This window comes from Rattus norvegicus, chromosome 2 (genome assembly GCF_021556685.1).
Source record: "Rattus norvegicus strain SHRSP/BbbUtx chromosome 2, alternate assembly SHRSP_T2T, whole genome shotgun sequence".
Taxonomy (NCBI): domain Eukaryota; kingdom Metazoa; phylum Chordata; class Mammalia; order Rodentia; family Muridae; genus Rattus; species Rattus norvegicus.
Window position 1 is genome coordinate 182939401 of NC_141535.1, and position 13920 is coordinate 182953320.

General features: G+C 41.1%; 1 pseudogene across 1 annotated transcript; it reads right to left on the minus strand.

The window, feature by feature from the left end:
• Positions 1 to 1032: 1032 nt before the first annotated feature.
• Positions 1033 to 4815, minus strand: Nip7-ps8 (nucleolar pre-rRNA processing protein NIP7, pseudogene 8; annotated as a pseudogene). Its single transcript, XR_015675499.1, has 2 exons — positions 4792 to 4815; positions 1033 to 4288 (listed from the first exon to the last, which is right to left on the minus strand). The product of XR_015675499.1 is annotated as a nucleolar pre-rRNA processing protein NIP7, pseudogene 8, transcript variant X2 (transcript).
• Positions 4816 to 13920: the final 9105 nt, after the last annotated feature.

Consider the following 13920-nt stretch of genomic DNA (forward strand, 5'->3'; position numbering starts at 1 on the left):
GAGTATGCCCTTAAAAGTCCCAAAGAGATTTTCACCTGGGAGCAGGTTCAGATGCGGAAGTCCAGAAGCAAGTTGCCAATTGGGGAGACTGGGGTTTTAGGTTTGCCCCCGAGATGGCCGAGACTGGGCTACCATCCGACGTTGTGGGTGCTTGGAAAGTTTATACTGTTCTGCTTGGGGATGTCAGACTAATTTCCACACTCCCAGGACCCTTAGTAATTCTCTTGTTACTTTTGACATTTGGACCCTGTATTTTTAATAAGTTAATAGCCTTTATTAGAGAAAGAGTTAGTGCAGTGCAGATTTTAATGCTTTGCCAACAATATCATGCCTCAGAAGACCTTGGGGGAAAAATTGAAGAAGGCCCTGAGTTCTAAGGTTAGAACTAGTCACAAGCAGAAGTGAGGAATGAAAGAATAAAAATTTTAAACTATCCCCCACTGACCATGCTGTGAGGACACGTGTATCTCACTGCAAAGAATAACATAACATGTTTTGGGGATGTAGCCTGGCTATAGCCACCACAAACCATCGATAAGGCCTGACTTGAGTCCTGAGAAAAACAAGAACTAGGGGCAGCTTGTCCCAGAAGCAGGGTGGCCTAGAGTTGAACTGAGCCCAAGTTAGATCATGTGTGCCAACGTAAACCAACCAATGAAATTGCTTAGTGTGACTGTTGCCAACTGCCTCTGTAATTTTCCCTATAAATACCTTCCCCTAATTGGGCTCGGGGTTAACTCCTTTGTCTAATGTGTGAGATACATGTCGTCCCCAGAGCTCTGGTTCCTCAATTACACCTCTTGTTTATTACATCAACACAGGTTTCTCCTTAGTTTTGGGGGGTTTCTGTCGTCTCGAGATTTGAGTGGTGTTCTTTCCCACCCTAGTGGTCATTTAACCTCTCCCTGTGGAAGAGCAACCCCACCAATGTGATTTAAAAACCTTATACCTTCAGGCTATTGCATCAGTCACTTTGTCAATCAGTGCTCTGTGAGTGGTGCTCCTGAGGTAAGGCCACTATGGGTTCTTACAACATTATGGTATGTTGGCCAGGAATCATGCTCCCCCAGACCACAATTGGGGAAGAGATCAGAGATAAGCTCAAGCAAATCTGTACTCTGTGGGCTGCACTCCTGTGTTAAGGCCACTTTGGTGTCTTACAAAAGAACAAGAGTACAAATTGTTCCCTTTCCAGTCACATTTCTAAGCCTTTCTTTATCTTCAGATGATCCTTGAAAAATTCCTTGAGGTTTGGACAAAAAAAAAGAACGCAATAGGACTTGCCCATCATAAGACCTCAGTTCTAGTCCAGTTGAAGGCTGAGGCTACCCCAGTCTGGATCAGGATATACCCAATGTCCAGAGAAGTTAGAACAGGAATTCACATGTCAACGATGAACTGGAGATATGACTTGCTACTGGGGCTAAGCCAGCTGGGTAAACAAGCATCTGCTAAAAAAGCCTAGTCCTGTCAGCTTGAAGTCACTTCCCCCCCCCCATGTTTATTAACTTGAGTATTTCTTATTTACATTTCGATTGTTATTCCCCTTTCTGGTTTCCAGGCCAACATCCCCCTAACTCCTACCCCCCTTCTAGATGAGTGTTCCCCTCCCAATCCTCCCCCCATTACTGCCCTCCACCCAACAATAACATTCACTGGGGGTTCAGTCTTGGCAGGAGCAAGGGCTTCCCCTTCCACTGGTGCTCTTACTAGGTTATTCATTGCTACCTATGAGGTTGGAGCCCAGGGTCAGTCCATGTACAGTCTTTGGGTAGTGGCTTAGTCCCTGGAAGCTCTGGTTGGTTGGCATTGATTTTCATATGGAGTCTCAAGCTCCTTCAAGCTCTTCCAGTCCTTTCTCTGATTCCTTCAACGGGGGTCCCATTCTCAGTTCAGTGATTTAATGATGGCATTCGCCTATGTATTTGCTGTATTCTGGCTGTGTCTCTCAGGAGAGATCTACATCCAGTTCCTATCAGTCTGCACTTCTTTGCTTCATTCATTTTATCTAGTTTGGTGACTGGATATTTTATGTATTTACATTTCCAATGTTATCCCCTTTCCCCTCTGTACTATACTGCCTCCCCCTTCACCCTTCTACGAGGATGTGCCCATTCCCATCCACCTACACAAAGTTCAACACCCTGGGGAATCAAGCCTTCACAGGACGAAGGGATTTTCCTCTCATTGAAGCTGGACAATGCCATACTCTTCCACTTATGTGGCTGGAGTCATGGGTCCCTCTATATGTATTCTTTGTTTGGTGATTTAGTCACTGGGACATCTGGTGACATTTGTTTGATTGATATTGTTGTTCTTCCTATGGTATTGCAAACCCCTTCAGCTCCTTCAGTCTTTTCTATAAATTCTCCATTGATGTTCCTATGATGTGCAATGATTAGCTGCAAGCACCCTCATCTGTATCAGTAGGGCTCTGGTAGAGCCTCTCAGGAGACACCCATATGTGGCTCCTGTCAGAAAGCAGTTCTTGGCATCAGCAATAGTGACTAGGTTTGGCAGAAGCATATGGGATGAATCATCAGGTGGTGCAGTCTCTGGATGACCTTTCCTTAAGTCTTTGTCTCTGAACTTCCTCCTATGAGTATTTTGTTCTCTTTTTTAGAAGAAATGAAGCATTCAAATTTTGGTTTTCCTTCTTCTTGGGCTTCATTCTTCTACATACAGCCATCCAGGAAATTTTGATAGACATTGCATTGAATCTCTTTATCACTTGTGGTAGGATATCTGTTATTTTATTATGTTAATTCAACTGATTCATAAACATAACAGAACTTTTTGTCATCTGACTCATTCAATTTGTTCAAAGACTTGAATTTTTTTATCATAGAATGCTGAATTACAAATCCAGCTTGGATTTCATGATCATAGTTTAATGCAATTTCGTCTAGCAGGTTTAAATGCTTGAGATAAAATTGAAGAGTCCAGAGAGAGGTCTGTGTCACATACTATAATTAGACAGGGTCCAAAGGAAGTCTTCCCTGAATTTTTGCAAAGATTGACTTCAGCAACAATAGAATAATATCAGATTCAAAAGTCAGAAAAAGACTAATTAAATTTTTGAAAATTGAAATTCAGATTGAAGAGGGTGATTAGACATTTAAAGGCAAGATCAGGCCCAATAGATGAATAAATTAGAGATATAGCTGCAATTGAATCTCACGTTTATAGTGATAATATGATAGAAGTAATTTCTAAAGGTATCAAGAAAAATCAAAATGGCAGATATTTTTAAACCATTAAAATTTATTAAACTTCATATATAAAACCACAGGCATGGCACACTATCCTTAAAGTCCACTGTGCTATTATCATCCTGGAAAAGTGGTATCACAGTTAACAGTAAGATTACCCCTGTTCTCACTGAAGTGTCTGAGAAGCTGTCACTCAGAACAAGTGTCCTGATTCAAACAAACATGATGCAGATACAAAATAGAAACACTCTATGTGTTCACACAAACAGTCACAGGTTCTGGTTTGCATGTTTTAGATTTTTGAGAAAAATCTCACTAGGTAGCCCAAGATAGCCTTGAACTTGCCAAATAGCCTGAGCTGGCCTTACCTTTGTTATCCACCTGGATTTGATTCTAGAGTTCCAGAAACCCTATTTTTGAGCCATTTCTGTTGATAAGAATCCAAGCTGCATATCTCAGTGTTATCCTGATTTAGCATGAAGGCTAGCACATAGGAAACAAAGCTAAGTCCTCTCACACAGCAAAATGTTCTTGGGATGACTATTGTAAATCAGTGTCTCTTCTTGGCATACGTACTTTCCAATATCTGCTTGATGGAACATGACCACTACAATGGGGTCCACTTTTCTGCACTCTTGGGTAGACTTCACTGCTATCCTAAAACCCAAAGGAATGTCTGCCATGGAATAAACCACTACTCCCTGGTACTGAGCCGTGTATTCAGTGATTCAACTCAGACAGGATTTCACACCAGGTTTCCATACAAGAAGGATTGCTCTGCTCTAGTTTTGTCCATACTTGGCATAGGGTACAAGGTGTTTTAATGTGCAACCAGAAAGTGTGGGTCTTAGTAAACTTTCCAAAACATGTCCCCAGGGACACTAGCTTATTCTGGATATGTTGGCATCCAGTTTAGGGCTCATCTCACTCAGATAATACACTTGGTCTTTGTGGAGCTGGAAAAAGTAGGTGCCGTCCAGTCTGTCCAGTAGGAGTTGTAGATTCTCTCCAATGTGTTTTGAAATCTTCTCAAACAGAACCCGGGCCTCTTTTTCAATCAAAGGCTTCTTTTTCCCCTAGCTTGTCTCCCGGGATCTTCATCCCTAATGGGAGATATTCTAATTGTGGTAAGGAAGGTAATTTGAAAACGGATTATAGGCAAGACATGACTAGAAACAATTTTTTAACCTAGAAACAATACAAAGAGAAAACTTCAGCCTTCTGGAAAATGCAAAAAGTGTGTCAAATTCTGCCACTGGACTGATGAATGCAGATCAACAAGGGATAGGCAAGGTTACCTTTAACATCAGAAAAGGAGTCCTCCTGTAGGCCCTGATATCAAATTTGATATAATCATTCTGTGCCAGTAAATGTGATGTGTTAGAGGGGCCTGCGTTAGCTAGAATAGAATAAAGACCCTGATTTAACTTGTTTCAGATTAGCTTCTGTCCATGTTTTAGGAGATTACGAAGAGTTCCCTGGCACTACACTCCAACACTATGGATTATGATCAAATACTCCTTGGTTTCTGATTTGACAGGTAGTGCATTGTGTGTGCAGAGGTTGCAGACTGACTTACACTAAAAATCTGGTAGCATATCATAAATGTTCTGGACACTGAATCAGCTGATCCTGGCTGAATTCTCCTATTTTTCCAAATAGAAGGTTTTTTTACCCATCATTGTGAAGACATAACAAGCCAGGTGGGGCTTCACATTTCTTGGAATGTTGATTAAAAACTTACTGGTTTGTCCAGAAATGCTAAAGGACCCTTGTACTATGCTCACCTTGCAGCAGAGCCTGCGCTGCTCTTAGGGAGAAACCAATGACCATGGGAGAATAGAAAGCCCAATAAATGAACTTTTTGAATCCCCTCTATTGGATTTACAGAAACCTACATTTTTTTGTTATATTAAAATTTTTGATGTAGATGATTTTGACCTCTAAGTAATAATGATTGCTCTGTCTTATACTCTGCAGTGCTGGGATTAGAGACCTCAGCTGCCCCATGTACTGATATAACAAATTATAAGTGACATCAGTCTCGGAAACACAGTAATATATGCTCTGTGTCCTTCTTGACCTAAGATTTCTTTAGAAAAACTGGTTAAGAATTTTTATTTTATTTCATGTATTTACTTTTCAAACTTTATCTCCTTTTTGGTTACCCCCACTCCCATCCCCATCCTCCTGCTCATATAAGGATGTGCCCCCTAACACCAACATTTCTCTACTGGCTTCATGCCCTGGCATGCTTCTACACTAGGGAATCCAGCCTTCACAGGACCAAAGGCTTCTCCTCCCACTGTTGGCAGATAAGGCCATCCTCTGCTACATATGCTGCTGGAGTCATGGGTCCCTCCTGTGTACTCTTTGGTTGGTGGTTTCGTCCCTAGGAGCTCTGAGTTCTCTGGTTAGATGATATTGTTTTTCTACCTATGGTTTTCCAAACCCCTTCAGCTCCTTCAGTCCTTTCTCTAACTCTACCATTGGGGCCCCATGCTTATCTGCATGCATTCCCATTGTATCTGTAAAGCTCTGGAATAGCATCTTCAGGAGACATCAATATCAGGCTCCTGTCAGCAAGCACTTCTTGGCCTCTGCAATGTACTTGGTTATGGAAATGTACTACAGTTTCAGAATCCATTCCTCTGTTGAAGAACAATTGAGTGCTTTCTAGCTGCTGGCTATTAAAAGTAAGGCTTCTGGGAATATAATGGTGCATATATCCTTGTAATATTGGGGGAAAGTACTATGTCCAATTCAGATGAACTGCCAGATTGATATCTGCATGATTATATCAGTTTGTAATCCCCCAATAATGGAGAAGTAGTCCTCTTTCTTCACATCCTTGCCAGCATCTACTGTCACCTGAGTTTTTAATTTTAGCCATTCTGGCTTTTGTGACTCAAGGTTGTTTTAATTTACATTTTCCTGATGACTAAGGATGTTGAATATCTCTTTTAAGAGCTTCCCGGCCATTAAATATTCCAAAGTTGAGAATTCTTTGTTCAGCTCTGTACCCCATTTTTAATAGGGTTATTTGATTCTCTGGAGTCTAACTTCTTGAGTTCTTTGTGTATATAGTATATTAGCCCTCTATTGCATGTGAGATCTGTAATGATCTTTTCCAATCTGTTGGTTGCGATATTTTCCTATTGACAGTATCCTTTACCTTACAGAAGCTTAGCAATTTTGAGAGGTCGCATTCATCTACTTTTGATCCTAGACCATATGCCATTGGTGTTCTGTTCAGGAAAATTTCCCCTGTGCCCATGTGTTTGATGCTCTTCCCCACTATCTCTTCTGTTAGTTTCAGTATATCTGGTTTTATTTGGAAGTTATTGATCCTCTAGGACTAGAGCTTTGTACCAGGCAATAAAAATGGATCAATTTGCATTCTTTTACATGCTGACTGACAGTTGAACCAGTACCATTTATTGAAAATACTGTCATTTTTCCCCTGGATTCTTTTAGCTATTTTGTCAAAGGTAAAGTGACCATAGGTATGTGGGTTCATTTCTGGGTCTTCAATTTTATTCCACTGATCTACCTGCCTGACTCTGTAGGAATACCATACAGTTTTATCACTGTTGCTCTGTAATGCAGCTTGAGGTCAGGGATGGTGATTGCCCCAGAAGTTCTTTTATTGTTAAGAATAGTTTTTGCTATCCTGTGTATTTGTTATTCCAAATGAATTTGCAAATTTCCCTTTCTAAGTTTATGAAGATTTGAGTTGAAATTTTAATGGGGATTGCCGTGAATCAGCATGTTGCTTTCAGCAAGTTATCCATTTTTACTATATTAATCCTGCCAATCCATGAGCATGGGAGTTCTTTCCAAAATCTGAGATCTTCCTCAATTCTTTTTTTAAGACAATTGATGTTCTTGTCATACAGATCTTTCACTTTCTTGGTGAGAGTTTCACCAAGGTATTATTTTTTTATTATTTGTGACTATTGTGAAGAGTGTCATTGGCCTAGTTTCTTTCACAGCATGTTTATCCTTTGAGTAGAAAAAGGCTACTAATTTGTTTAAATTAATTTTATATACAGACACCTAGCTGAAGTTGTTTTTCAGGTTTAGGACTTTTCTGGTGGAATTTTTGGTATTCCTTAAGTTTACAATATCATCTGCAAATAGTAGTATTTTGAATACTTCTTTTATAATTTGTATTTTTTGACCCTTTTTTGTTCTCTAATTGTTTTGCATAGGACTTCAAGTGTTATATTGAATAGATAGGGAGAAAGTAAGCAACCTTGTCTTGTCCCTGATTTTAGTGATATTGATTCTAATTCCTCTCCATTTTATTTAATGTTGGCTACTGATTTGCTGTACACTTCTTTTAAAAGAACTCATAGGAGTAATAAAGTTATGAAGTGTAAAAACTTAGTTCAATGGTAGGGAACTTGCCTAGCATGTTGAGGTCCCCAATTCTCTCTTCTGCTAAACACACAGATGCAACTTTCCTGCCTGTATTTGTAGATTGATTCCAGAAAAAAGAAAATTGCCTGTAGACTAAGCAGAGGATGCCAGAGGCACACTGAACATTTACTTTGATTGTTCTCTGGGGCATTCATTAATGGAGTAAGTGAGTCAGGGTGTGTGGTACTCATGACTAATCTTAACAGGGAGACAGAGATAGGATAGGAGGATGAAGGCTAGCCTGGAGTGCAGAAAGATGTTACAACAGTAACAAACTGAGAATGTATACATATGAGGAGAAGAAGAGAGCATGAGAAAGATCTCCGTTTGCATTTGCCAGAGGGAATAATCATATCAAGCAAATTTTGGGGTGGAAAGTTATACATTGATATTTCCATTCATCTCTTTCTACTGTGGTGAGCTCCGTGTGCAGCCCAAACTACAGGACACCTATTCCTCTTCCTCTGTCTCTGCACTGATAGGTCCCAATTCCTGCAGGACAACCATGTACATTCCATATATATAAAAATACATTTACATTATATATTTTCCATTTTCATATCCTTTCCCATTCTTAATATTGTGCCTTATGAATTAAGAAGTTTAAATTCCAGACTTCAGGGGGAGATGTAGGAACATCTCTGTGTTATTTTTAGACCAGCTTGCTCTATACAGTGAATTTAAAACAGCCAAGGCTATATAAAGATATTCTATTTCAAATGAGAGAGAGAGAGAGAGAGAGAGAGAGAGAGAGAGAGAGAGAGAACGAATCAACCTGAAATTGGTCTGTGGTTATGTTTGGAGTGATTAATGTTTTAGTTCACAATTTTCTTGTGATTGTCAGAGGAAATTGCTTATATACAAGAAGGTCATTGTGAAAAATGATTCAAAATTCTGCCTAGAAGAGATGAAAATCTCTGTTTTTCTCTATATGCCGAAAAACTGTATATTCTAAGGGGCCTGTGTTGGAAAAAGTTGGTCTCCTGGATGTTTGATAGGTGTGTCTGTCACATATATGTTGATTCTCTCTCTCCAAAACGAAAACAAACTCACAGATTCCACATGAATATTCACACTATTATTTATAACTCCCCAAAAGATCAACTCTGAAAAGTCAGAGGTGTCCTTCTAAAAATTATATTCAAGAAGTAGAAGCAGAAGGACCTAAACTGAAGTGGTGGCATGAAATGCACAGTGAGTAAGGCTGCCATGGGAAATTAGTTTATTTGAATTGATGTCATCCTTCTTAAACAAATTAATATCAAAAAAACAAAACAAAAACAGCCAAGCAAATATTAAATAAAAGAAACAACAACAACAAGTTGCACAATTATGACAACAGTCGAGCAGGCACATCATCATCAAGGAGAATGTGCACATGATTCATAATAAAGTCAAGGGATCTCCAGCTTTACTACAAATGCTGGCCTGTCTTATATTAACGAACAAGACAGAGTTTAGGGATCTGATGGAAGGGAATCTTAACTGAGAAAATGCCTCCAGGAAATCCAGCTACAAGGCATTTTCTATATTGACTGATGGGAGAGGGCCAGACCGTTTTTCATGATGTGTTCCCTGTTCTGGTAGTCTTTGGGTTCCATAAGAGAGCAAGCTGACATTGCCAGGAGAAGCAAGGCAATAAGTCTCTTTTCTCCATGCCTTCTGCATCAGCTCCTGCTTCCTGTGTGAATTCTAGTCCTGATTTCCTTCAGGGATTAATAGCAATGTGAGCGTGTAGGTGTTGGCTGATTAAAGTATTTCAGGTCATAGTGTTTCTAACAGCAATACTAATCCTTTCAATGATACAAAACAAAATGTAAATCATCAAAATGAAAATCACAAGTTAATCATCTATCACAATTATCCTTAAAATCTGTCAGAACCAGGCAGTAGTGAACCTGTGGAAAAATGAAGTTTTCCACTGTCTAGTCTGGAAAACGTCTGAGTTGACAAAATTACTTTTTTGGCAGTCCCTCCAACCTGAAAAATTTCAGGATGCTCTGGCCCTAATATTTCCACTCCTATGATATCTGCAACATAAATGAGTTAATAAAAAGGCAAGGAGGACCCTCCCCTGTGTCCCTCACAGTTACCACAACACTGAAGTAGAAACAAGCAAGGTGTCTGTGAGCAGAAGCCTCGATTTGCTGCAAACTTAAGGAATAGTTTCCTTATTTCAAGGATGGCGAAAGGCCCTCCCCACAACTCAGCCTGTGTGAATCTCACATCCCAGTGTAGAGAAGAATCCCAACATACAGGATTCCATTGATGTCTCATTTATACATAATTCAAACACCAGACAAAAACATTTAAAGTGATGTCAATGAAAACAGTGTTTGCTACAGTTGTGGGTGTCCACCAGGAAGACCCCACAATCCTACAGGACACAAGCTTATTTTCCTTCAAATACAAACTGTTGATAGGTCAGTAATTTTTTTTCGTTCATCTTTATTAACTTGGGTATTTCTTTTTTACATTTTGATTGTTATTCCCTTTCCTGGTCTCTGGACCAACATATCACTAACGAATGCTCCTCCCCTTCTCTATGGGTGTTCCCCTCCCTATACTCCCCCCATTACCACCCTCCCCCAACAATCACATTCACTGGGGGTTCACTCTTGGCAGGACTAAGGACTTCCCCTTCCACTCATGCTCTTACTAGGCTATTCATTACTACCTATGAGGTTGGAGCCCAGGGTTAGTCCATGTATAGTCTTTGGGTAGTGACTTAGTCCCTGGAAGCTGTGATTAGCTGGCATTGTTGTTCATATGGGGTCTCAAGCCCCTTCAAGCTCTTTCAGTCCTTTCTAAGATTTATTTTTTATAAAGTCATAGTACTGTGCCCTTAGGAAGACACTTAGTTCCTCATATTGTTTACCTATTCATAAATTACAGCCTATAATTACACCTTCTATGTGTAAAGCTAGAAGATTAGAATGTGGGCCTATGTTAACTATTTTAAAAAGTATATCAATGTTGGCTAGATCAAATGTTAATTCTATTTTGTTAAACTTAGTTTAACTTGAAAGTTTTTAAACCTGGCAGGCTGCCTATCAAACTTCATTTCTCCCTCAGTTCCCATAGATGCTCAACCGCAGTCTCACCTCCTAGAATGCATCAAACCCCTGTGGCTTTCTACCTGCCCCATCCTTTCCTCTCATCAGTGGATCCTGAAGACCTTCCCTCTCCTCACTTGTTCTCCCTCTCCTCACTTGTTGCTTTGTCCGAACACACAACCACTGTTCCCATTCCTGCTAATTTCAAAGGTCACTACTGCCAGGGCTACATGTAGGATGATGTTGGATCCATAGAAATCCTTCTGCTTCTCCAAACACAAACTCTGAGTCCCATCCCCAGCTCTGTAGCATAAAACCTGCTGCAGTCTCCATTTCCCTGCTATATTAGTGGGGATCACAGGGATCACAAAGATCTCTAACTCTAACTCCTCCTAATGACCCCATGATCGCACCCTCCAATCCCAGCAGGCACAGGCTGGAAACATGCAAGCAGAGCAGGCTATAAGAACAGATGCATACAAAGTTTCTACAATGCACCAGAAAGCCACCATACTATCCTCCTAAAATCCAGGAATCAGAGAGAAAGAACAAAATACTCATCCTGGAGAGACAAAAGCAGATCTCATCACCCAGACCTATAATCTTCAGAGCTTCAGGTGCCTAGATGTCAGCCTGAAGAGCACAACTAATAACATCCAGGACAGCATGTACCCATTGGAACCCAGCAACCCTACCATAGCAGAAATATTTCAACACAGCTAAAGAATGGGCCAAGACCTTAGAGCATTCTTATGAAAATGATAGAGGCGCTTAAAGAAAAATCAAAGACTTTCTAGAATTAAGTGAAAATGGATATACATCATTCCAAAATTTATGTGACACAGTGAATGTAGATATAAGTGGAAAGTTCATAGCAATATGTGACTAATTGAAAAGTGGAGAGAACTGCTTCCTGCTCTCAAACCCTGTGGGAGAGAGAGCTCACCCCCCGGACAGGTGGGCACTCCTGAGACTGCAGAGAGGGAGAGATCACCAATACTGCTCACCCCAGCCCACATCCCTGGCCCAAGAAAAACTGTATAGGGCCTCTGGGAACCAGAAGATTGGGGCATTCAGGCCTGGAGCACCAGGGACACTGTCTGGACCAGAACAGACCCCATCTACGGCTCCCTGCACCCAAAAACCGAGGGAAGGAGAGCTAAACTTTCAGAGGGGCAGACACGCCTGGAAAGCCAGAAGAGACTACACTCTGCCCACATTTCTAACTCCAGAGAAAAATGCCTAATGCCATCTGGGACCCCGGTGCATGGGGCCCAGGGAAAAGTCAGTTCAGGCCCTCCTGGTTGCCGCACTCACGGAGAGCTAAAAAGCAGCCCCCAAGGAACAACTTCAACCGCAGGACCAGAGATAAGACCAACTTTTATGCTCAAAGCGACCTGCCTGGTGGACTCAGGACTCACAGGGGCAAAATTCCTCTGGGATCGGACACTTCCGGTCTTTAGTTGGAGCTGGCACCTTGCTTATCTTGTCAAACAGCTCCCTGCTCCCAAACCCGTTGAGAGAGAGCTCACCACCCAGACAGGTAGGCACTCCTGTGACTTCAGGGCAGGAGAGACCACAAGTACTGCACACCCCTGCCTACATCTCTGGCCCAAGAGGAAATTGTATAGGGCCTCTGGAAACAGGAAGATAGGGGCATTCAACACTGCAGTTCAGACACCACCCAGATCTGAAGGGACCAGGTCAAACAGCTCCCTGTACCCAAACCTGTGGGAGAGAGAGCTAAACCTTCAGAGGGGCAGACATGCCTGGGAAGCCAGAAGAGACTACACTCTTCCCACATTTCTGACTCCAGTGGAATCCACCTAAAGCCATCTAGGACCCCAGTGCACTGGAATCCCCGGGAAAACCAGTTCAGGCCCTCCTGATTGCAGCCCTCATGGAGAGTTCAAAAGCAGCCCCCCCCATGTGCAACTTCAGCCCTGGGACCACAGACAAGACAAACTTTTCTGATCCAAGTGACTTGCCTGGTGGACTCAGGACACAGGCCCACAAGAACAGGTAAAGACAAGTAGACAGGAAAGACTACTCTCTGAAAGCAGAATACTCTGTTCCCATAACTGGCTGAAAGAAAACAGGAAAACAGGTCTACACCACTCACTACACACAGGCCTATAGGACGGTCTAGCCACTGTCAGAAATAGCAGAATAAGGGAAAACCAGAGACATCCTGATGACAAGAGGCAAGCACAGGAACCCAAGCAACAGAAACCAAGACTACATAGCATCATCGGAGCCCAATTCTTACACCAAAGCAAACACTGAATATCCAAACACACCAGAAAGACTTAAAATCACATTTGATCATGATGATGGAGGACTTTAAAAAGACATAAAGAACTCCCTTAGAGAAACGCAGGAAAACATAAATAAACAGGTAGAAGCCTACAGAGAGGAACCACAAAAATCCCTGAAAGATATCCAAGAAAATACAATCAAACAGGTGAAGGAATTAAAAATGGAAATAGAAGCAATAAAGAAAGCACAAAGGGAGACAACCCTCGATATAGAAAACCAAAGGAGAGACAATGAGCCATAGATACAAGCATCACCAACAGAATAAAAAGATATAAGAGAGAATCTGAGGAGCAGAAGATTCCATAGAAACCATCAACCCAACTGTCAAAGATAATTTAGAACAGAAAACACGTGGAGAGATATCATACTTGAGACATAGGAGCACTCCTGTAAGCTCTAGATAGAAATGTGAAAAAAAAAACAAAAACAAAAACAAAACAAAAGCCAAAACACATACAAAGGAGTAGTCAGAAAGAAATAGTCAAACTGAACGTTAATGTTAATAAAGTTGAAACAATACAAAGTATCAATAAAACAAATGTCTCTCAGACAGAAATCCACTACCCAAAGACTACAATGGATAGACCCATGGCTCCAGCTGAATATGTAGCAGAGGATGGTTTTTTTGGTCACCAATGGGAGAAGAAGCCCTTGGTTCTGCCAAGGCTGGACCCCAAAAGGACAGATGAATGTAAGGATGGTGTCAGACAGGTGGATAGTTGGGGAGGGGCAACACCCTCACAGAAGAAAGAGAAGGGGATTGGAGAGGGGAGCCTGTGGCTGGGAAACCGGGAAAGGGAATAACATTTGAAATGTAAATAGAAATCTTCAATAAAAAAATAAGTGTAATTTAAAAAAAAACAAGTAGAGATGCTCAGATTACAAATGATAGCAATTAAAAATATGGC